Source organism: Mus musculus, chromosome 8, assembly GCF_000001635.26.
Source record: "Mus musculus strain C57BL/6J chromosome 8, GRCm38.p6 C57BL/6J".
Lineage (NCBI taxonomy): Eukaryota > Metazoa > Chordata > Mammalia > Rodentia > Muridae > Mus > Mus musculus.
The window spans coordinates 41085191-41108693 of record NC_000074.6 but is presented as its reverse complement, the minus strand read 5'-3'; the positions used below and the strand labels follow the sequence as shown (position 1 = coordinate 41108693).

The 23503-nt window shown below is 42.0% G+C and overlaps 1 protein-coding gene across 4 annotated transcripts in view; it reads left to right on the top strand.

The window, feature by feature from the left end:
* Nucleotides 1-23503, top strand: part of Mtus1 (mitochondrial tumor suppressor 1) — a 143072-nt gene that overhangs the window by 25290 nt on the left and 94279 nt on the right. The gene's annotated exons all lie outside the window — the stretch shown is intronic.

The window sequence follows — 23503 nt, the reverse complement described above, 5'->3', positions numbered from 1 at the left end:
GCTAATACACACTCATAAGTGAGTACATGTTTGTCTTTCTGGGTCTAGGCTACCTCACCCAGTATTTTTTCCACTTGCCTATACATTTCATGATGTCATTTTTTAAAACAGCTACATACTACTCCATTTTGTAAATGAACTACATTTTCTTTAGCCATTTTTCAGTTGAGGGATATCTAGGTCGTTTCCAGTTTTTGGCTATTATGAATAAAGCTGCTTTGAACATAGTTGATCAAGTGTCCTTGTGATGTGGTGGAGCCTCTTTGGGTATATGCCCAGGAATGGTATAGCTCTCTCTTGAAGTAGATCAATTCCGAACTTTCTTCAAAACGGCCATATTGATTTCCATAGGGGCCTTACAAGTTTGCACTTTCATCAGCAATGGAGGAGGGTTTATGTTCCACATCCTCACTGGTATGAGCTGTTACACGTGTCATTGATCTGACAGGTAGAAGATGGAATCTCAAGCAGTTTTGACTTGCGTTTCCCTAATAGCTAAGGATGTTGAACATTTAAGTGTTTCTTCACCAATTGAGATTCCTCTCTTGAGAATTCTGTTTAGATCTGTACACTGTTTTAGATTGGATTATTTGGTTTGTTGTTGTCTAGTTTCTTGAGTTCTTTATGTATTTTGGATATTAGCCCTGTCAGACAGAGTTGGAGAAAATCTTTTTCCATTCCGTAGGTTGCTGTTTTGTATAGCTTTTTGTCAACTAAACACAAGCCTAGGTCTTCTGGGAAGAAGGAACCTATACTGAGAAAAAATGCCCCCCTCAGATTGAACCTGCAGGCAAGTCTGGGAGGAGGCAGGCCTATCTTATTGATTAATGATTGCTGTGGGAAGGCCCAACACACCGTGCGTGGTACCATCCATGGGCAGGAGGTCCTGAGCTGTATGAGAAGTGGAGCTAAGGAAGCCATGGAGAGCAAGCCAGGAAGCAGCTTTCTGAGGGCTCTGCTTCAGTTCTGCCATCTCTGGTTCTCCTTCTAGCTTTCCTTGATGATGGGCGTGTACGCCATCTTTCCTCCCCAGCTTGCTTTTGGCCTCGGTGTTTACCACAGCAGTAGAAAGCAATCTAGAACACTGAGCCTCCAGAATCAAGGACTTCTGTTTGCAACCATGCCCAGCTCCTATTGGGTCTTAAGAGAGAGTCCATGTCTGTTTTGTTCTGTTGAACTTCTTTTTTTTTTTTTTTTTTTTTTTTTTTTGGTTTTTCGAGACAGGGTTTCTCTGTGTAGTCCTGGCTGTCCTGGAACTCACTCTGTAGACCAGGCTGGCCACGAACTCAGAAATCCGCCTGCCTCTGCCTCCCAACTGCTGGGATTAAAGGCGTGCACCACCACGTCCGGCTCTTTTTGTTTTTCAAGACAAGGTTGCTCTATTATAGCCCTGGCTGTCCTGGAACTCACTTTGTAGACCAGACTGGCCTGGAACTCAGAAATCTGCCTACCTCTGCCTCCCGAGTGCTGGGATTAAAGGCGTGCACTACCACGCCCGGCATGTGTTGAACTTCTTGTCTATCATTCTGAATTTTTCTCTGAGTGATGTTTAATGAATAGTTGGAAAACCTTAATGTATAGTTTTGTTTATTGAAAGCTTACATGTGTGATGTTCAGGTCATGTTCTGGACCTCTGTGAATGAATACAAACATGCTCATTAGACAACTCGTAGACTCAGAACTACACATTCTTACCCAGTTAACTGTGGCTAAGATGTTCTTAGGTCAAGGAGGCTGTGAATAGGGATTTTCAAACATGAGGGAGTTAAGTGACTTTTGTCTGGAAACAGTGTCGGGGCTGGTGTTGCATTCTCTTAGGGCACAACACGGGCTTCTGTCTCACATTTTTACTCCAGATCTAGACCCTGTTTCTAAACCATGTAAGTCAATATGGAGTGTGTTTCTAATTGCCACCTTGATTTCTCAAGTCCTACTGGAAGTCACCCATTTATCAGCAGACTGTTCTATACATGTGGTCTATTCCTACACATGACACAGACACAGACACACTTGCTCAATATCTCTTCATCTCATGTCTGGAAGTTGTGCTATAGCCTTGTCTAAAACAAAAAGGAAAACAATAGACTCCCTCACTTTCCCTAAGAAAACCTATTAGCAAACTTGCTCTGGCCACTATGGTAATTTTATTCTTTCTACAATAATTTGCCTGTTTTGTAACTCAAAGTAGATGTGATATATACAAACATGAAAATAATTGGCCTTATATAAGAATTTTAAATTCTGGGCAGGCAGTGGTGGCATGTCTTTAACTCTGGCACTTGGAAGGCAGAGGCTAGTGGATCTCTATGAGTCTGAGGCCAGCCTTGTCTACAAAGCAAGTTCCAGGACAGCCAAAGCTACAGACAGAGAATCTTATCTTGAAAAACGAAGGAAAAAAAAAATAAGAAAGTTCCGACATAGGATAAATATGGAAAACATTATGCTAAATGGTAGAGTTGGTTGGTAAAGTAGGGATTTCAGTCAAGGTCTGAAGAATAGGAAGGTGTCATCCCATAATCAGCTTCCAAACGATGACACCATTGCATACACTAGCAAGATTTTGCTGAAAGGACCCTGATATAGCTGTCTCTTGTGAGGCTATGCTGGGGCCTAGCAAACACAAAAGTGGATGTTCACAGTCAGCTATTGGATGGATCACAGGGCCCCCAATGGAGGAGCTAGAGAAAGTACCCAAGGAGCTAAAGGGGTCTGCAACCCTATAGGTAGAACAATAATATGAACTAACCAGTACCACCCAGAGCTAGCTGCATGTGTATCAGAAGATGGCCTAGTCGGCCATCAGTGGAAAGAGAGGCCCATTGGTCTTGCAAACTTTATATGCCTCAGTACAGGGGAATGCCAGGGCCAAGAAGTGGGAGTGGGTGGGTAGGGGAGTGGGCGGGGGAGGGTATGTGGGATTTTTGGGATAGCATTGGAAATGTAAATGAAGAAAATACCTAATTAAAAAAAAAAAAGAAAAAAAATAGGAAGGTATGTTAGGCATCCGCCCTTAATCCCAGCACATGGGAGGCAGAGGCAAGGCAGATCTCTGAGTTCAAGGCTACTCTGATCTATAGCATTCCATGAGAAATCCTGACTCTAAAAAACAAAAGTCTTAAAAGTGAAACTTCAATAAATATAAATATTTCCGTTTTCATATTTACAAATACATTCTTTCTATGTGACTCATGAGCCCAGAGAAGTTTCTATGCACGTAGTGTAGTCGCTCAGTGGTCAGTCACAATGGCGAGTACATAGCACTTGGAGTGTAACATTTAATGTGTGAGGTGTTTGTGAGGCAGCTCAGTTTTCTGGGGAAGCTAGTCTGTTCTGTGTGGCTGAAAAAGTTGATGTCTGGAACCCCTAATTCTGACTGTTGTGATCCGTCCTTGTGAGAAAAGCAAGAATGCTGTGGAACTTGTCTGTCATCTCAGCACTTGGGAGGCAGAGACAGTGGATTTTGAGTTTCAGGTTAGCCTGAGCTATATAGAAACAAAAGGAGAAACGTGCATAATAAGAAGGTTACCCTTCTAGCCATTTTAGAACATGCAGTTCAATGGCCTTATTTGTATTGGCAGCGTTGTGTGACATGTCCATTGGCTCCAGAACTTTCTCATCCCAAACGGAAGTTCTGTGCAAGCTAAACAACTCACCCACTCCTGTCCTTGTTTTCTGACAACCTCTATTTTGCTTTCTACTTGTACAGAGTTGACTAAGAACAATATGACAATGGAATCTACTTGCCCTGGTTGGCTCATACCAGATTTTGTTGGCTGTCTACCTCTCAATGGACAGTTATGTGACATCTACTTCTTAATTACTGGGAGTGGTGCTTTTGTGGACATGGGTTATATGTATGTCCCCAAATCTCTTTTGGGTGTTGGAATGGCGTGCCAGAGCAGATGGTGATGGCTGTGTGTAGCTTCTGGGCAACTGCAAGATAGTTTTTGATGACAGTGCACCATTTCTCATTCTTACTAGGAACACAAGAACTGTGTAGTTTCTCCACATCGACACCCATGTGGTAATATTAGCTTCCCTAATGCATATAGCATGATGTCATTATGATTTTGATTTGTATTTCCTGTAAATTAACGGTCAGTGTCTTCTTGTGAGATTTTCCCCTGGACTTTGTAGAAGTGATTCTCCCTCTCTTCTGTTGTGTTCTTGGAAGAAGGGAAAAAATGTCATTCATTTGATATTCAGGATTTCCTGGGACTAAGTTGGTGGTAACTAAAGTTACATGGGAATGTCTTTCTCCCTCCACCCTTCATTCCACTGAAGTAATGGTAGAAATGTTAGGGATGGGTAGGTGTGTTAATTTTCCATTGCTGTGATAAAATAGCCAGACCAGAGGCACCTTAGAGATGGAAGTGTTTATTCTGAATTGTAATTCCAGAGGGATAAAGGTCCATTATGCCAGGAACAGGAAGCTGAGAGATCACACCTCAATCCCAAACCCGAGCTCAGAGAGGGTGTGTGAGCTGTTGAGTTGGGTGTGACTGTAACCATTCAACCTTGCCCCCAACAACAGACTTCTCTCTGCAAGGCTTGACAGTCTAAAACATTCCATATCCTCCCTAAACAACCGACGTGGTCTCACGTGTCAAATCCGCGAGCTTCTCTAGGACATTTCTTTCTTAAGCCACCAAATTCCAACTCTTGACCTTCAGACTGGTAACCATCTCATGATGAAAAATGTGTTTAGTCCAAGTTCAAAGTTCAAAAGTCTCCTTCAACAAGTCTAACAGTTTTCAATACTGTTGAAAATCCCCAGTCTCTTTTTTTTAGACTCAGGGCAATCTCTTATCTTTAGATTTTCTTTTTTAAATGTCTATGTAAAATGGCACTGGACTACAGGGATATAGTAAAAGATAGACCGATAAAGTAAAGCCCCTAACCCAGCAAGACAAACAGCAGATCCTTATGTAGCTCTGTGTCTGGTATCTGGGCCTTCAAAGCACTTAGGCAGTTCCACTCTTCCAGCTTTTGCTGCCTGCAGCAAACATCTCTCTCTTTGGATGGCTCCACTCCCAGTGTGCAAAACTCCTTGTAAGAGGACATCCCAGCATCCTGGGGTCTTCCACAGCTCATGATTACACCCCCACAAAGCTACCTTTCAGGGCTTCTTGGTCTCCCAGAGCCTTCTTGCGCTGACTGTAGCCCTGCTTTGTGTTGTCTGGCTGCAGTTGGCTCTTGGAAGCTGCTGAGGAAGAGTCTATGACCCCCTCATCCTTCACGTTTCTAAAGCTAGCCCCGCGTGGACAGCACTGCCAGCTTGCAGTAGACTCTCAGCCTTGAACTATATTCCCAGCTTTGATATTCAGTTGCTTTCTAGCAAGAGAAAGATTTGTTAGAAAATTTCTTACACAGACTGGAAGCTTAGCTGGGCGGGGCCCGGCCCCTTCCTTACCCTCCACTTACTCCCTTACTCTCCAGGATTCCTGTGCCGAGCAGTCCTCTCTCTAATCTCTTTAACAACTATAGCACCTTTTCCAGCATATGTTTCAGGGTCAACGTTAAGTAAGCTTACTAGTGCCTTTCCCTACAATCTGTACCCTTCGTATTTCTTACCCTTCTTTTTCATCATAGACCCACACTAGAGTGATGAGAAAGCATCGCTCCAGACTCGGTGTTATGCTGTCTTGGAATTTACCAAAGAAATTAGTATGTTACTTGTTAATTTGGTCTCAGGCATGCTCTTAGAAGAGGGTAGAAGACATTAATATTCTTTGCCCAACATGTGCAGAGTTGAATGGACCATGCTTGCACGAGCCTAGAAGACAGTGGTGTTGAAAGTAAGGTAGAGGGCTGGAGAGATGGCTCAGTGGTTAAGAGCACTGCCTGCTCTTCCAGAGGTCCTGAGTTTAAATCCCAGCACCACATGGTGGCTCACAACCATCTGTAATGGGATCCGATGCCCTCTTCTGGTGTGACTGAAGACAGCTACAGTGTACTTACATATAATAGATAAATAAATCTTTAAAAAAAAAAAAGAAAGTAAGGTAGATGGTGAATGTGGTGTTCAAGATGTTTCTGAGGTGAGCTAGAGGCCATTTATGTGGTAACGTTTAACACTTGTATGCCAAAGTTTCCCAGAGGCTTTTTACATTCCTTCAAAACCAAAAACCAAAACAAACAATAAACAAAAACAAAAACAAAAAAACAAAACAACAACCCCCCATCTCCAACAACAACAAAACCAAAAAGCACACAAATAAACAAGGGTAGGTTCTTCATACCAATAGCTAACAGTTCCACCAGGCTGAATCTATCAGGGTTGGGAGGCGCAGGGGCCACAGCAGCAGGGAGCTGAGGGCTCACATCTCAGCGGCACACAGGAAGCAGGAACAGTAACCTGGAAGTTGGGTGAGGCTATATAATGTCTCAAAGCCTGCCTCCAGTGATACACCTCCTTCTGCATGGCCTCGTGTCCTAAAAGTTCCACGGCCACCAGAAAACAGCACCACCAGTTGGGGATCAGCTGATACCTACAGGTGCCTCTGAGGGACATTTCTCATTCAAAGCACCATACTAGGTTTTCCTGAATTATTAGTGATTGGATTATGGATTAAAGGGAATTTCATCTTGCGAGTCAGCCTGGAAACCTGTGTCTGCTTAAGGTCACAAAGTGGACTTTGAAGGACAATAGGCAAAGAGTGGGGACCTACCTCTGAAGGTTGTGTAATTAGGTGATGGTTGAAGGAGTCAGAGTTCGGGAGGGTGTGGTCTCCGTTAGCAACTCAGCCAGCCCTACCCTCATACCCAGTGCTCTGGTCCTATTCATTGTCTCTTCTTTGGAAGTGCTAGCTGTTGATAGAGGAGTATGGCGATGCATGCCAGAGCTGATTCTCATGAGCTGGAGCGGTTGGGGAGGTCGGAATTCATGAGAAGTCTGCTGGGTTTGCATGCCACGTTGAAGTCAGGAATCGTTTTGCCATTGTGTATGTAGGAAAGTGGTGAAGACACACTCTTGGACTGCTTCAGGTAACCCCAGTGAATCCTTAGACTATTCAGAAGGAGAGTGACCAGCATGACTCATGAAGCCTAGTTCCCTGCTGCCCAATCTGGGCTTTGTGATGGGAGAATTTACAAAGTGACGTAAAAGCTTCAGGGCAGAGGTGTATGTGGCTCAGTGGTTAGACCACTTGCCTTGCATGCACAAGGGTTAGATTCCATTGGAGGCGCACACTGACTACTTTCTTTGGTTTTGGTTCCTAAATTCTTCTTTTAATCTCCCTCCTGGATTCCTACTTGCAGATCTGGAGTAGGGGATGGGTAATGACAAGAAGTACTCCTTTAGCCTAATTGAACTTTTAAAATAATCTTCATGGAAACGGGGAAGGGGTCTATCTCTCTCTTCTCTTTCTCTCAGATAAACTTATTTTGTTTCTGGCATTTAATCTGCCTTTGGGGAGCTAGCCTCCTGATTCTCTAATGTAGATCAATCAGCCTTGGTACCTAATCTCAAATAGGTTCTATGTCCGTGTCCTCTCAAGGGTGCCTTGTGTCCGTTTTGTTTGTCTCTGATTTTTATCCCTTGGTGTTTCCTTGCGATGAGTCTTGGGCGGCTGTGCGGTGTCAGAAACTGGAGGAACTACTTTAGCCATACAGAGTAGCCATACAGAGCGAGGTCTGAAATGTTTCAGAGCAAGGTCTGAAATGGTTTTACGTAGGGCTCATGTCGTTTATATCCTTGAATAATAATGTGCAATCAAAGAGATTGGATATACTTTTCTTGTATTTTGGTCTAGCTTTTCTGTGCAGAAAAATTTACATTGTTTTGTGACCCGGAAGATACTGAATGTGCTGGTGTCTTATCTTAATTGGCATCGAGGATTGTAGCCAACAGTGCTCCTTTGGTATGGTATCAATACGGAAGAAGCCGGCTTCTCCTGGGAAGCTAGAGTACTAATTTTTGCTTTAGAAGACACAGCATGGCAGTCATAATTATGAGTCCCTTTGTTTAAATCTCCTGCGGTATAATCAGTACCAGCTATTCCAAACAGTAGAGATTCCAGCCTGCATTTACAAAGTGTCTTAGTCAGGGTTACCATTGTTGTGATGAAACACAATGACCCCAGCAACTTGGAGAGGAAAGGGTTTGTTTGTTTGTTTGGCTTACACTTCCGCATGCATCATTGTTTATCATTGAAGGAAGTCAGGATGAACTCAATCGGGGTAAGATCCTGGAAGGAGGAACTGATGCAGAGGCCATGAAGGGGTGTTGCTTACTGGCCTGATCCTGCTGGCTTGTTCACAGTGCTTTCTTACAGAATCCAGGACCACCAGCCCAGCGATACCCCCCCCCCACACACACACACAATTAGCTGGACCATCCACCATGAATCACTAATTAACAAAATGCTTTACAGCTGCATCTTATGGAGATATTATTTTCTTAATTGAAGTTCCTTTATTTCAGATGACTGACTTTTGCATGCGTCAAATTCACACAAAAACTAGTTGGCAATACTTGGCCTGTACCTTTGAGCCGCAGAAAGAACATTTGTTATGCATATTGATGTGGAATGGGAACACCTTTAAGGATTTTTGTTATTCTTGTTTATTTTTTGTTTTGTTTTTGAGACAAAAAAAATTTTTTTTAACTCAGGCAGGCCTTAAACTCATGAGTCTCCTGCCTCAGTCTCCTGAATGCTTGGATTATAAGTAGCATCAACATGCCTGGCTGTTTTTCAACATTGTTTTGCTTTGCAGTCTTGCCTCTAGCATCTGGCTTTCCTTGTAATGAATGTGGTGTTCTTCATGCAGCATTACTGTATGAACTCATGCCATTTCACCTAACGTAGTTGTAAGTACACAGTTAAAGGAGATAAAAATTAGCACTTTGTTCTAAATGTGCAGTGAAATTTTGTTTTTCATACTTTAGTGAGGGAAGATGAGTCGAGGAGGCGGCGAGAGATTCCAGTCCTGATTTTACTCCAGATAATTTCGAAGCGGCCAGCATTGGCACTATGTTTAAAGCACAGGTCACCCCTGGTCGTTCTGCCCCGTAGACTCTGGTGTGAGCCTGACTTTCAGAGATAAGCAGTGCATGAAGAGCTACTGGAAACCTTAATTCCCTGCAGCGTTCTCTTCTTGTTGCAGAATGAGTTGATTGGATTAAATGAACACACACACACACACACACACACACACACACACACAGGAAAATGACTCATCTGTAAGTCAGCCCATCTCTGTGAGTGGGCGCTGTTTGCTGCTAGTGAAGACACTATTTCTGTTCAATAAATAGTCCTCTGTAGTAGTGTCTGGTTTTGTATGTACACTGCCTGCCTGCCGAACTCCATGGCGTGCATTTCAGGTGTCTGAGTCACATAATCTGTTGTTGTTGTTGGAATTTGGAAGGCATTAAAAACAAAAACAAACTACTGCATTTTCTGTTTTGTGAACTTACAAATGGCTCTGAAGACAGTAGTTATTCAAGCTACAGAGAAGGAGCACGTATGCTGGCCCGTGGCTCTGAACGAATGGGTTCCAGACCTTTTAACTTCAGTTTCTATCAAAGATATGATGATAAAGAAATACAGCTACAAGGTGTGTTCTAGAAAGTAGAATCGTGTAAAGCAAACATAATGTGAAAAGAACTCTGCTAAGCATTCCTGCCTGAGAGTGAACCATTCCCTGTGGTCACTGCACATCATGATAGAATTTTGCTTTATAGCGTTCTATCATTAATACTATAATGTTAATGTTGTTAAATACTATTATTTATTGACTCGAATGTAAAGATGGAGAGCATTGAAGTTTAAAGGATATGAAATGTGTAAGAAATGAAAAGTGAAAGTGTAGGCAGGTTAAAGACTTTATTACTGTTTGTTGCTTTTTTTTAGAAAAGATTTTATTTATTTATTTTTTATATATATGACGAGTACACTGTTCAGAAACACCAGAAGAAGGCCCCAGATCCCATTACAGATGGTTGTGAGCCACCATGTGGTTGCTGGGATTTGAACTCAGGACCTCTGGAAGAGCAGTCAATGCTCTTACCGCTGAGCCATCTCTCCAGCCCCTTGTTTCTGTTTTTTGAAACAATATCTCAAGCAGTTCCAACTGGTCCGGAGTGGAATTCTCCTGCTTCTAACTTGACAAATTCTGGGATTACAGCAATATTATAGCATTAAATCTATGTCCCCACATTGATCATGGAGATATATTGAACGTCTTTTTTTTTCAACTCTATAACCTGAGTCCTTGGAACAATCCTATTTCTTTATGCCAGAAGCAATCATCTAGCACCAGCTAATGCTGAGCTAGTTAATCTGGCAAAGAGCTAAAGATGCCTTCTGTACAGAGAATGAAAGTACTGTCATCATTACTTTTGCTTTTATGACTTCTACTGCAGTTGATAAGTTACAGTGTCACCTAGAAACATCTATGTGTTCTGTCCAGGAAAGTTCAGAGAAATTACAATGTTTCGTTGGCACAGAATCCAAGGGAAATGTCTTAGTTGTGTGTGTGTGTGTGTGTGTGTGTGTGTGTGTGTGTGTGTGTGTGCGCGCCAAGCCCAGCATCAAATGTATCTTAAATACAAATAAACCTTAGTATATAGCTTCTGAGTGAGAGAGAGTGGGAGATGAATATATTTTTGTTGAGATAGTTTTAATGTTTTTCTTAAAAAAAAAAAGGGGGGGGGATATAAAAGAGTTCCTCTGACATTGTTGCATTTTCTACTTAAAAATTCTTAAATGTGTGTTTTAAAAAGCAGCAGATTGTTTTCCTTTGGATGATTAAATAGTATCATTCTCTGTGTTTTAATAAATTATTCATTTTTAACCCAGATCTCTCTGGCGCTCTTTAAGCTTCATCTGAAATGGGTAGTGAACCTTTCCACCCTTTATTGTTACACAGTCCAGCCCTAAACTTTTATATTAGTTTTTTATAAAGAAAAGGGGCCATCATGTTTTCTCTAGTTCAAACGAAAGCTTGAAATCCTTTTTGTACCAACAAAGAACATGATAGATTATTTATGCAGCAGCTTCAAGCCTACACTATCTTCTGTAGCTTCCTTCTTTAAATATTAATATAAGTGAAAGAATCCTTGGAAATTATGTTTAATTGAACAGACATTTATTGAGCACTTGCTGTGTGCCGTGCTGTCTCCTGCGTGGTGCAGGTTACACAGTGCCGGGCCTTGGGAGCATGTCTGGACTTTTGTCTGGATTTCCTCCCCACTACTCTGTCAGTTCAGCTCACTCGTAACAGTTTCCTGCCTACTGCTTGTCTCCAGTAGAGTATGATTGACATCTCCGCCAAGGCCAGTACCAGTCTGCTCCGGCAGACTCCAGGGCCAATAAATAGAATCTGAGCTGATCCCACTACCTACCCCACTTTACTGCCCCTGTCTCCTAGAGTTTCTTCCTCAAGACATTCCAGCCTCCCCTGCACTTTGGAGCCTATCCTATGTGACTCCTCTGCCTGCACTACCCAGCTCTGTTGGACAAAGCCCCCTATATTTTCCTCTGACTTCTTGTGAAGATCAGCACCCCGTCAGATGTCCTGTTCATTACTCCTGTGGCCTGTGGGTATTTTCCCTGGAAAGCAACTTGGCTAATTGTTACTGTGTTTCATTTATTGCCAATCCAGTGTGTATGTACCTTCTCTGGAATGCAGCACATAGCAACTATCAAATGCATGCTTTAGTGTCCCTAATTGTATTTACTATGATACCATAGTATTCATATTGTCATTTTACATCTTTGACTGAATTCATATTTTGCTCCAAGATTGAAAAGCAAAGCTACCATTAATCACCTTAGGAAATAGACTCAAGAGTCCACAACCTTCCAAAACTGTGTCACTTGTTGGAGACCAACCCGTCTGGGAACGCTAGACATAAACCTTAAGATCTGAGTATGAGTGCTTGCATTAGTAGTGATGAGCAGTGCTCTCTGGGTAGAGCACTAGGCCTGAGGCAGCGAGGAGAGATGGCTATCAGTTTCCATTTTCTCCTCATCTTTGGTTATATAGAATCTCCTGCTAGGTATTTAGCCAGCCAGGATGGCTAGCTAGTCCCCAGTCTACCTTCTTGGCAAGTATAGCCACTGCTGTTAGCGTGTCAGGTGTTAGAAACGGATTCCATACCTCTTGCTACCCTGCCCGGCAAAACACAGGTAATGCTGCTCTGGGCCACAGATCCAAGGTGGCAGAAGGGGAGAGGTAGGGCCTGGGCTCTGTGGCTAATTGGGAAACCTATGCAAACACAAGCATTCCAGGATAACCTATGCAAACTTCTGCATGACTGAGACAATTTGTGTGTCTACCCATTTACCAAGAGTTTTCTTCTGCATTTGAATCTAACTAGAATTTACATCTTAAGTTCAGTAGCATGTTTTATGACTCTGGACATCATAGATCTCTCTGGCATGGTCAGGTATTTGTTTGATTTTATTTTAAAGTACTTTCTTGGCTAGGGGTACAGTAGTTCAACAGTAACATGCCTGGCAAGCATGCATGATGTCCTGTGTTTGGTCTCTTCATGAATGTTTGTATGCATACACGTGTACTTGTGCGCGCGCGCACGCACGCACACACACACACACACACACACACACACACACACACACACCCCTAAAATGGAGTGAGTTTCAGGACAGCCAGGGCTACACAGAGTAACCCTGTCCTAAAAAACAAACAAAACAGAAAAAGGGAAAAAAGATAATTCTAAATGGAGTGAGCGAAGGTTCTGTGTTGCTGTCTAACATTTTAAAATTCTTTTCTGTCATGAGTATGAAATTTAGGTAGATAAGCATGGTTGCCTGTTTGTCTATTGGGGTTTCATTCCAAGACTTCTGGGACATAACTGAAGCCCGCAAGTGGTTCTCAGCTGTCTGGATGTTGTTTATTTCCTACATGTATAAACTTATGATACAGGTTACTTTATCAGGCAGGCGTAGCAAGAGCTTAGCAGTAAGAACAGAACATTTAGAACCATACACTGTGGCTAAAGTTACCTAGCATTTATGAATTGTACATTTCTGGGATTTTCCATGTAGGCTTTTTTTGGATCAAGGCTGACCATGGGTAATTGAAGCCACGAAAACGAAACCACAGATAAGGAAAGAAAGGACCACTTTGTCTTTAAGAGAGACTTCTACAGGAGAGTGGCTCGATGTTCAGCGCTTTGAAGTGGTTACCTTCTGTCCTTCTCCTGTCATGTATTTAGCTTTCCCTACATTGAAAACAATACACTTTTTCTGTCCATCAACACCATTGACGATCATCAATACATCATGTTTTCATTTCTTGAGCTTTTCTTTTTGAGACTGCCTTACGACATAGTCCAGCCTAGCCTTCACCTTGCAATATTCCTGCACCAGCTTCCCTGATGCTCAATTACAGGTCAAAATTTGTTGTTGGATGTCTTCCTAAACTGCTTCTATTTTTTTAAGATAGGGTTTCTCACTGGACCTGGCACTCAGTGTTTCCAGCTAGACTGGCTGCCCAGTGAGTCCCCGTGGCCTGTTTTTGTCCCCTAGCTCTGGGGTTTTAGGTGTGTACCACCATGTCTGGATTTATTTTTGCATGAGTCTGTCCCCACAGTGACACTCACTTCCTCTAACAATGCCTCACCTCCTCATAATGTGCCCCATGGCCAAGCATTCAAGCACAGTAGTCTATGGGGCCATAGCCTAATCAATCTACCACACCTCTGTAGCTTAGATCTCAGGCCTTTTTGCCTGAGAAGTGCTTGCTTCTGAACTGGGAAGACTGCTTCTCTGTCTTCCAGACTTAGAGGCGAGCCTTTGATACTTGATCCTTTGTCTTTGTTGCTGGAGTTTATTTAGCTCACCAGTTAAAAAAAGGAGCACAAAACCATGCTTAGCCTTACTCCAGTCTGGGCAGCTCTACCAGGTCTTTCCTCAATGTGTAATTATCCTTTCTTCCTCCCTCCCTCCCTAAAACCAAGGTATCACTATTTAGCTTTGACTAGCCTCAAACTCGCCCAAGCCGTCCCCAAATTCATGGCAGTCCACTTGCTTCAACCTCCTGAGTGCTGGGAGTATAGGTATGGACCACCACATCCATCTAGACCATCAGTGTTGATGTTGAAGACTGGTTTGTGAATAATGGAGAACTTCACAGAATGTACTCAGAATAGCTCTTTGAGCCACATATTGGCTCACACTGTTCATTCTTTTTCTTGAGTTTTAAAGCATTATAATGACAGACCTTTGAGTCCACCAGGTGCAATTCAGATTTCATGATTTATATCAGGATTTAAGCTGGGAATGGGTCTTTTCCTAAATTAAATGGAATGGCGTGAGCATCTGTCTATGCTCATGGAGAAAGGGTGGAATGAGTAATGACTAAGGATCTACTGTATCCAGTATAAAATTGTGAGCTGTGGGACCTTGGAGACCCAGGACACGGTGAAGTTGGGGCATCATAAAGACATTAATAGGGAGGATTGGACTTACATGAAGCCATTGAGATGGATGGGGCAGATACCCTTGTTTTATTGGTGAAGGGCAGTCTCCTTTGGTCCTGGGTGTGTTCTCCCGTATGGTATTTTACAGAGACTTAACCACCATCAACTATAACTTGGGTTCTTGTCCTTAAACTTCATGGCTATTTAGAGTTTTTTTTCTGGGAGTTTTTCTTTCTTCTTCTTTTTTTTTTTTTTTTCTTCTTCTTCAGTTCTATGGTCTTTGGGACCTGTGCCCAACTTGAACAGGTCAACACATCTTCAGTAAACAGGGTCTTAATTCTCACACTTAAGCGTGGGTCTTTCAAGTAGTCCTGGAACTCGCTCTGTAGAACAGGATGGCCTCCAGCTCAGATCTGCCTGCCTGTACTTCCTGAGTGTTGGGATTAGAGGCATGCTCGATCACTGATGGGGTAGTTTTTTGTTTGTTTGTTTGTTTGTTTGTTTACAAAGATCTCAGTGTATAATTTGAGGTTTACAGTTTACATAATTGATAGGCTTTATAAAATTGGAAAACAAATTTGGTACAGATTTTGATTTTTTAAAAAAAATCTACTGTATCAGATTGTTGAGGTGATATTTTATGGAGGTAAATATTACTTATGAGAGAACTGAGCCATGCTGAGGTGCACTGTAATAGTAACTTCTCTGAGTCAAAAAATAGAAACAAAACCAGAAGAATCGTACATTTTGATGATTGTTAAGTGTAGCTGGTGACTAGTGCCGATGTGTGACCCATTACGCCAGTCCAGGGTTATGCACACTGTCTTCTTGGTGCCAATATGCCCCCTATCTTTTTGGTAAGTTGTTTTAGTAGGGACACTCAGACACATTCCCTTGGATATTATCTTATTATCTACAGCTATTTTTTATTCTACAAGAGCTGGGTTGAGTGAACAAATTCCAGATTGTGTATTTTACAAAACCTAAAAGTACTCCCACTTTGTCTTTATAGAACTTGTTTGCCAACCTTTGAACTAGTTAACATGGGGAGACTTCTCAAACAAACCTGGGGAAGATTTAATACCAGGAAAGGAGTAGGGAGGTTGTTCTGCATGTAGGGACTCATTTCAATAAACTGCTGGCCTCTATGATGAAAATACATAGAAATTCCTTTTTTTTTTTTTTAGGCTATCTTAGAAACTCTTTGCTTCTTTGCTTGACTGTCTGAACACCTTCTTTGTTCACAAACAAGGAAGTTAGACTTCTCCTCTGTCATTTAGTCAACCACCAAGGAATTACTGATCCAATAGTTTTTTTTTCCTATTAGGCAAGTATTAATTTATAAAGTCTTCATCTAGTAAAAAATAAAAATAAAAAAGAATGACTAGAGTGACCAAAGCAACAGTATTATCAGAATATAATCTATGGTATCTGTGCCAATGATATAACAGCAAAGCGCGCTTACACATACACACACACACACACACACACACATATATATATATATATATACACACACACACACATATATATATATGCACACACACACACATATACACACACACATACACACATACACACTCACACAAAAACATACATACACTCACATTCACATGCATACATACTTATACGCACAAACATACATTCACACAATAACACACAAACACATATTCGTTCATACACATACGTACACTCACTCACATACATATACTCATACACACATACATTCATACAAACATACACACACTCATATACAAACACATAAACACATACATTCACACACACATATTCACAAACATACACATACTCATATACATAATACCCACTCATATATACACACACAAACATACATACACACACACAGAGGAAAAAGTCATTTTCCAATACATCATTACTTGATTGCTCATTTACTGAGGCTGATGTTTTGTGATTGGCCATTGATCCTCCAGTCACTGAAGTGGGGATCTGGGCCTCCCCCATTCATGGTCCCGGCATCTTACCATGCTGACACACAAGGGTCTCACTTTGTTCATCTGTGTCAAGCCCTGTGGGAGGGAAGGAGAATGTGAAGGATTCTGAGTGTTATGGCGCAAGCCTGGGGGTGGGCGTGTATGTAATGTCCACTTAGCTCTTGTCTAGAATGCACAGCATTCACAAGAAATGGAATACAGTAAGGAAGAGGAAATGGGCTAAGTATCCAGCCAGACAGCCCCATTAGTCATGAAATCCACTTTGTTTTCGAGTGACAAGCAGGAGCCTGCCCTCCCTTCCCATTCGGTTCTCCTTTTATTCTCAGGAAGCTCTGAATCCCTAAATGACACTGGCTGAAAGGCTGTCCTTCAAGACAGGTATTGGTATCCATCTTAATTTGGTATCATGTGCTATGTACATGACATAATTCGTACGAGAATGCTTCCCTTACTCCCTTAAGTCTTTGGACAACTGTTTCTAGTTCTTCCATTCCTGCGTAGAAGGGAAGTTTGTGACCTCCTGATTTGACTGATACTGGCTATGGTTCCACAGTGAGCTGTTAGAAGAAGTGGCCTTGGCAGACCTGGGTCACTGTTTTACCAGTGAGCGCCTATTTTGTGGAGTTCAACTACTGCTGTGAGTCGTGTGTTGTTCAAAAGTAGACAGGAAAAGATAGACGGGAAAGGTAGAGAGGAGCATGCCTGCTCCTAGGTATGAAAAAAAGCTTTTAAGGAAACTGATTTTATGATTTTTTTATAAACTATAATTCCGAACTGTCTTTTTGTATTTATATACATTAAAATATGGCAGCTCGGGTTGGAGAGATGGTTCAGGAGTTAAGAGCACTGACTGCCCATCCAAAGGTCCTGAGTTCAATCCCCAGCAACCACATGGTGGCTCACAACCTTCTGTAATGGGATCTGATGTCCTCTTCTGGTGTGTCTGAAGACAGCAACAGTGTACTCATATACATAAAATAAATCTTAAAAATTAAAAAAAAAGACATCTCATACATGAATAGGTATAAAATTAAGTCCTGTATGGCCATAAAATAGTGAAGCTAGCCTTTGTTTGACCTACGCAAACACATTTCATTTTAAAATTACCACAGGATGAATTAAATTGGAGTGGTAGGAATAGACTTGGTGGGCAAGAGGAATAAAGCGTGGGCTGACAGCAAAGCATCCCCTGGACTTGTAGGCTAGTTAGTGAAATACCGCACACAACCAAGAGTTGTCTAACCTGATAAGAGATTCACTCACAGCTGATTAGCAGCGTTGGCATTAAGATTAAGCAGTTTGAGTTGGATCTCTAAAATTCCTTCCAGGATTAAGAATGTCAGCAGTCATTAGTTCAATTACGTGATGGTGGTTCAAGTTTTGGGGCATTTTTACTCTTAGTGTGTATGCACGGTCTTGTGTCTGAGTGTAGCCACACCTGTACTACTGTGTGCACGCTGGAGGTCAGAGGACAGCCTGAGTGTTGGTGCTTGTCTTCTACTTTGGGACAGGGTCTCCTCTTCTCCAGTGTGTATACCGGGCTAGCTGACCTACGCTGACGTCCGTTGTACTATAGAGGGTCTGGGAGTATAGGCATGTGCTTCTGGGTCTGGTTGACATGGGTTCTGGGGAATCCGAACTCTTTACCCACTGAGCCAACCGAGTTAACCCTTTTAAAGCTGAGGTTTCGAATATAATTATCGCTGTTTTCCAGTTCTTGATTGTTTTGTTGTTATTTGCAAGACAAGATCACAGTGCGTAGTCATACTTGAATGCACAGTCCTCCTGCCTAGTGGTTAGTCAACTCTTGACCTTAAAAATCTTAAGAATATGTATTTATTTTTGAAAAATACTGGATGAACTGCCTATTGTATTGCCAAATCCATAATGAGTGAGGAATTTGTTGTGTCCTTCCCAAGTTGTGCTCAGAGATCTCTCCTTTCAGATAATTCTCTTTCCAAAGGGAACTTGATCATTGTGCTTTGCTCTGCTAGACAGCGCGACTGAATGAACCTGAGACCGGTCCCCTGGGTGTAAGAATGGTTTGCTCCCAAGGTTTGGTCTTGTCTTTTCTGCTCTGTTTTAATTCTGTTAAAATTCATTTTAACGTTAAAAAAAATGTTTTCAAGACAGTAACTTTGAGGCTTCTTTAAACTTGAGGCAGATCCTATTGTAATGGTAGGAATATGAAGACTATTTGAGTCAGGTGAGATGAAGTCATAGACTATGTGACTAGCACGTAGTCGGTGACCTTTGGGTAGAATTCTTAAAAGTAAGGAGGAATGAAATTGGTCCAGAGACAGTATGCTTGTGTGCATGTGTATATGTATGTGTGCCTGTGTGCCTGTGTTAGTGAGCCTGCATATGTGTGTGTGTGTGTGCACGTGCCTGATATACTTGCATGTTTTTCCTCAGTCACTTTTATTTTTGTTTGTTTGTTGTTGTTGGTTTTTAAACTCAAAACGAGCTAGGGCTCTTACTGGCCTGGAACTCCTCTTCTATTAGGCCAAACTGACTAGATATTTAATGGGTCCCTCCCTCCCTCCCTTTCCAGAGCCACACCTTGCCCTCCCCTTCTCTCCCCTCCCCCCAGGCTCTCCCCACTGCTCCTTTTTAAAAAAATTAGTGTCTGTGTATTTGCATGACACCACACACTTTATGGACTGAGCTGCCTTCCACTTTTAACTACCTCCCGAGGGAAGGATGGTTAACCTTTTCCTGTTCATGGCTTTATCTTCACAGTCAAGGTACTTCATTCACATTGTGTCCTATAATGAATAGTGTCAGATGACATTAAACAAAATGCACAGGTCAGTTCCTATGTCTGTGATTTATACTTGTTAATATGTGTATTGCAGAGAATACTGACACTGGGTGGTGGTGGCAGCATACACGCCTTTAAACCCAGAACTGAAGAGGCAGAGGCACGTAGATCTCTTGAGTTCAAGGGCAGCTGGTCTACAGAGCAAGCTCAGGATAGCCAAGGGTACACAGAGAAACCCTGTCTTGAAAAAACAAAAATAAATAAATAAAAAAGTGCCAGCAGCCCTGGGGGCCGAAACACAACGTCTGGTTTTGTTATAGCCGAGTTCTTTGACTTTAATATTACTTTAATTTTCAGAGGAGCTGATGAGAAGTCAAAGATGGCAATGACATCTCATTTAGTGCCATGCTAGAAGAGAAAAACTGGCAGCCATTTAAATAACATACAACGTGAGAATGGCGCCGTGGCTTCTCCAGTGATGCATCTTTTCAGAATAACCTAATTTGGCCATTTATTAAGTACATATCTTCTAAAAATATTTTTATGCAATCATCTTTTATGTACTTTGGAAAAGAGTGATGGGGTGATAAAAATTCTATTAGTTGAATTTAGTGACCCTGTTCATGTAGGCACATAACTTCTATAATCATGCTAATGAGCAGTTTTGTTTACATCTACATATTACAGATTCTCTCGATCCCTCCAGGAATTGTTCTTATAGTCCCCTCCTGCCTAGGCAGGCATTTCCTTTTCTTTCTTTGTTCTTTCTTTTCTCATTAGCATAAGAAACAATGGGTTTTCTTGTGGCATTTTCATACTGTATCATACTGTCTGTATCCTACTTGTTTATCTTTGCCACCTCTGTCACCCCCTCACCCCCTGCTCTTTCTCTTTCACCTCCGATGGTTTGAATGAACTGTGCCCATAGGTTTAAACATTTGAACACTTTGTCCTCCCGTGGTGGCACTGTTTGGAGAAAGTTGATGAGCTTTAAGGAGATGTAGATCTCTGTTGGAGGTGCCACAGGGAGTGAGATGAGGGGGAGGGTGTTGACATTGAGAGTGTGTGTCCTCACCCCACTTCCAGTTCACTCTCTCTGCTTCCTATGTGTAGCAAAGTTTTTTCCCTCAGTTTCCAACTCCAGCTGCCCGCTGCCAGGCCCTCCCAGTCATTATGGCCCCTTCCTGTAGAATTTTAAGTCACAATAAACCTTCCTTAGGTTGTTTTTGGTCATGGTATTTTATCACAGCAACAGAAAAGTAACTAAAGGAGCTGGCGAGATGGCTCAGAAGATAAGAGCACTGACTGCTCTTCCAAAAGTCCTGAGTTCAAATCCCAGCAACCACATGGTGGCTCACAACTACCCGTAATGAGATCTGACACCTGCTTCTGATACATCTGAAGACAGCTACAATGTACTTACATACAATATATAAATCTTTGGGGTAGAGCGAGCAGGGACTGAGCGAGCAGAGTGGACCAGAGAGAGCAGAGGTCCTAAAAATTCAATTCCCATCAACCACATGAAGGCTCACAACCATCTATCTGTACATCTACAGTGTACTCATATACGTACAATAATAATAAATAAATAAATCTTTAAAAAAATAAAAGTAACTAAAATGTGACTCCCTCGTGTCACATTTTCTTCAACAATCACTACCCTTCAGGAAGCCCAAAGGTACATCATTTCCTGCTTCTGAAAATGGATAAACGTTTTTGATTTCAAAAGTTAGCTTAAATGTATTTTATAACGGGTTGAGAATGCTAATCTGTGGGATTGATTAGCAAGATGACTCGCCACCGAGCTTGATGACAGCTTGAAGTTTGAAAGCTGGTTCGCATGTGGTGGAAGGAGAGAAGCAACTGTCACAAGTTGCCCTCTGAACTGTAGGAAGTGCTGAGGCATACAGTACACTCCAGCCTGCACGCACACACAGTAAACCCATGTAATAAAATGATAATTTGTACTTAATAAAAACTTTAAAGATCTTAATAAAAATCCCTTTAGTGATCTCTTTTAACTAAGAGTTAGTGAAGGACTTGGCTAATTTACAGTAAATATATAAATTATTCAGTTTCCGTTGTGGGATTCAGAGCTCTGAGTATGTGAGTTTAGGTTATGTGTGTCTGTGTGGATGCATCTGTATGTGCACACATGTTGTCAATGCATATCTATGTGCACACTTGCTGTTGAGATAAATACTCCTCCTTGCCTCTGCACGAGTAGATGCTAACTTCAGGATGCATGATCAGAGCACTCAAAACTGTTGGTGACAATACCAGGGCCATTGGATACTGCTTCATGGTTCCTATTCTGACTTTTTTTTTTTTTTTTTGGTTTTCCGAGACAGGGTTTCTCTGTATAGCCCTGGCTGTCCTGGAACTCACTTTGAAGATCAGGCTGGCCTTGAACTCAGAAATCCACCTGCCCCTGCCTCCCAAGTGCTGGGATTAAAGGCATGCGCCACCACCGCCCTGCCTATTCTGACTTTTATACTCGGGTCTCTGGAGTTTGAATTTGGAGCAATAAAGATTACAAAGTAGGGAAATCAGATCTGCTCTTAATTCAGAATTTTATAGATCACTCAGTGCCCTTGTCCCTATCAGATATTTCACTCACAATTCAGCACCATGACATTAGAAGGTTTATTGCTTCTTACAGTTCTAGACAGAGAGTCCACAAGGGCTGAAAGGGCCTGGCCGTGGGTGGGCAGCTGGAGTTGGAAACTGAGAGGGAGCACTTTGCCACACACAGGAAGCAGAAAGAGTGAGCTGGAAATGGGGTGAGGACACACCCTCTCAAATTCTCCATATTAGACTTTTAATCAAATGAATAAAAAAAAAAAAGCCTGGATTTTAAATCTTTAAATTTTAAAAGAGCGAGGGGAAGAGGGTATGAAGATGGGGAAAGAGGGGAAGAGGGTGTGCCCCCCTGTCCCGTGCATGCATGCCTAAGGAGAGCTTGAGAAGTCCGTCCTCTCCTTCCACCTTAACGTGGGCTCTGGGCCCTGAGCTCCAGTCCACCAGCAAACAACTTTACCTTCTTAGCCATCTTCACAGCCTAGATTTGAGCTCTTTCTGGACATCTTAAAAGTTTGCTACTAATTATAGAATTGAGTTATTTTGAGTTTGTTTATGGTAGTGTGAAACTAGGAGCAAAATTAGTTTAGAACATTTTGTTACCCCCCCCCCAAATTGTCTCCTCTGTCCTTTGCCCCCTAAAACATTGGCCCCTCTGTCCTTTCCCACACAAACCCCCAGTGTACTTTGTCTGTGGTTTCCTGGTTCTGGACATTTTTGTATAAATAGTAATCTTTTTGTTTGTTTTGTTTTTCGAGGAAGGGTTTCTCTATATAGCCCTGGCAGTCCTGGAACTCATTCTGTTGACCAGGTTGGCCTTGAACTCAGAAATCTGCCTGCCTCTGCCTCCCAAGAGCTGGGATTAAAGGCGTGCGCCACCACTGCCCTGCCATAAATAGTTATGTTAATAGATAGTCTTTTGAATAACTTCTTTCTCTTAGTGTAATATTTTCCTGTTGCAACACTGTATCCATGTAGCTAATGAAACTTTTTTGTTTTCATTTTGAGTGTGTGTGCTAAAGAGTATTGTGATATAAAAATGGACAAGTTTTTTTGTTGTTGTTTTTGGTTTTTTGTTTGTTTGTTTTTGTTGTTTTTTAAATATCTACTTACCAGTCGATGGACTTGGGTTTCCCCTACCCTTATTTTTCAGCTTTTGTGAATAGTGTTTCTGTTAAGATTGTGGGTTTGTTTTTTCTGTACTCTAAGCGGGAGGGGAGGACCTTCAGGTATCTCTTCTCAGAAGGGTAGCAACTCTGGTGGGTAAGCCCTCTTCCCTTATGCTGTTATTTAACCCTTCTCATGTCTTTAATGACCTATCTCCAGACTCAGTCTCCAGTATATAGTCAAACCTGAGGGATGGGGTTGGCTTCAATGTATGCATTTATTTGGAACTGTTACACAGCACATAGTGACTTTGTTTATATTTTGAGGAACCTCTAACAGAGGCTATTTAACTCTCTTTGCTTGTTTGTTTTTCAAGGCAAGGTTTCTCTGTATATGCCTAGCTGTTGAGGAACTTGCTCTGTAAATCAGGTTGACCTCGAACTCACAGAGATCCACTTGACTCCGGAGTGCTGGGATTAAAGATGTGTGACATCTCCGCTTGGCTTACTTCAAATCTTAGTATCGTTCTCCCCCCCCCCCCCATACACACACACTTGGGAAGGGCACATGGTTAAGATAGGAATGATTTAGAATGACTAGAGAAATGCAAATTCTCCAAGTCTGTTTAACTCATTTGTGGGGCCTGGATGGTCTCCCCGGCAACCTTGCAGAGTAGGAGCCCTTCTG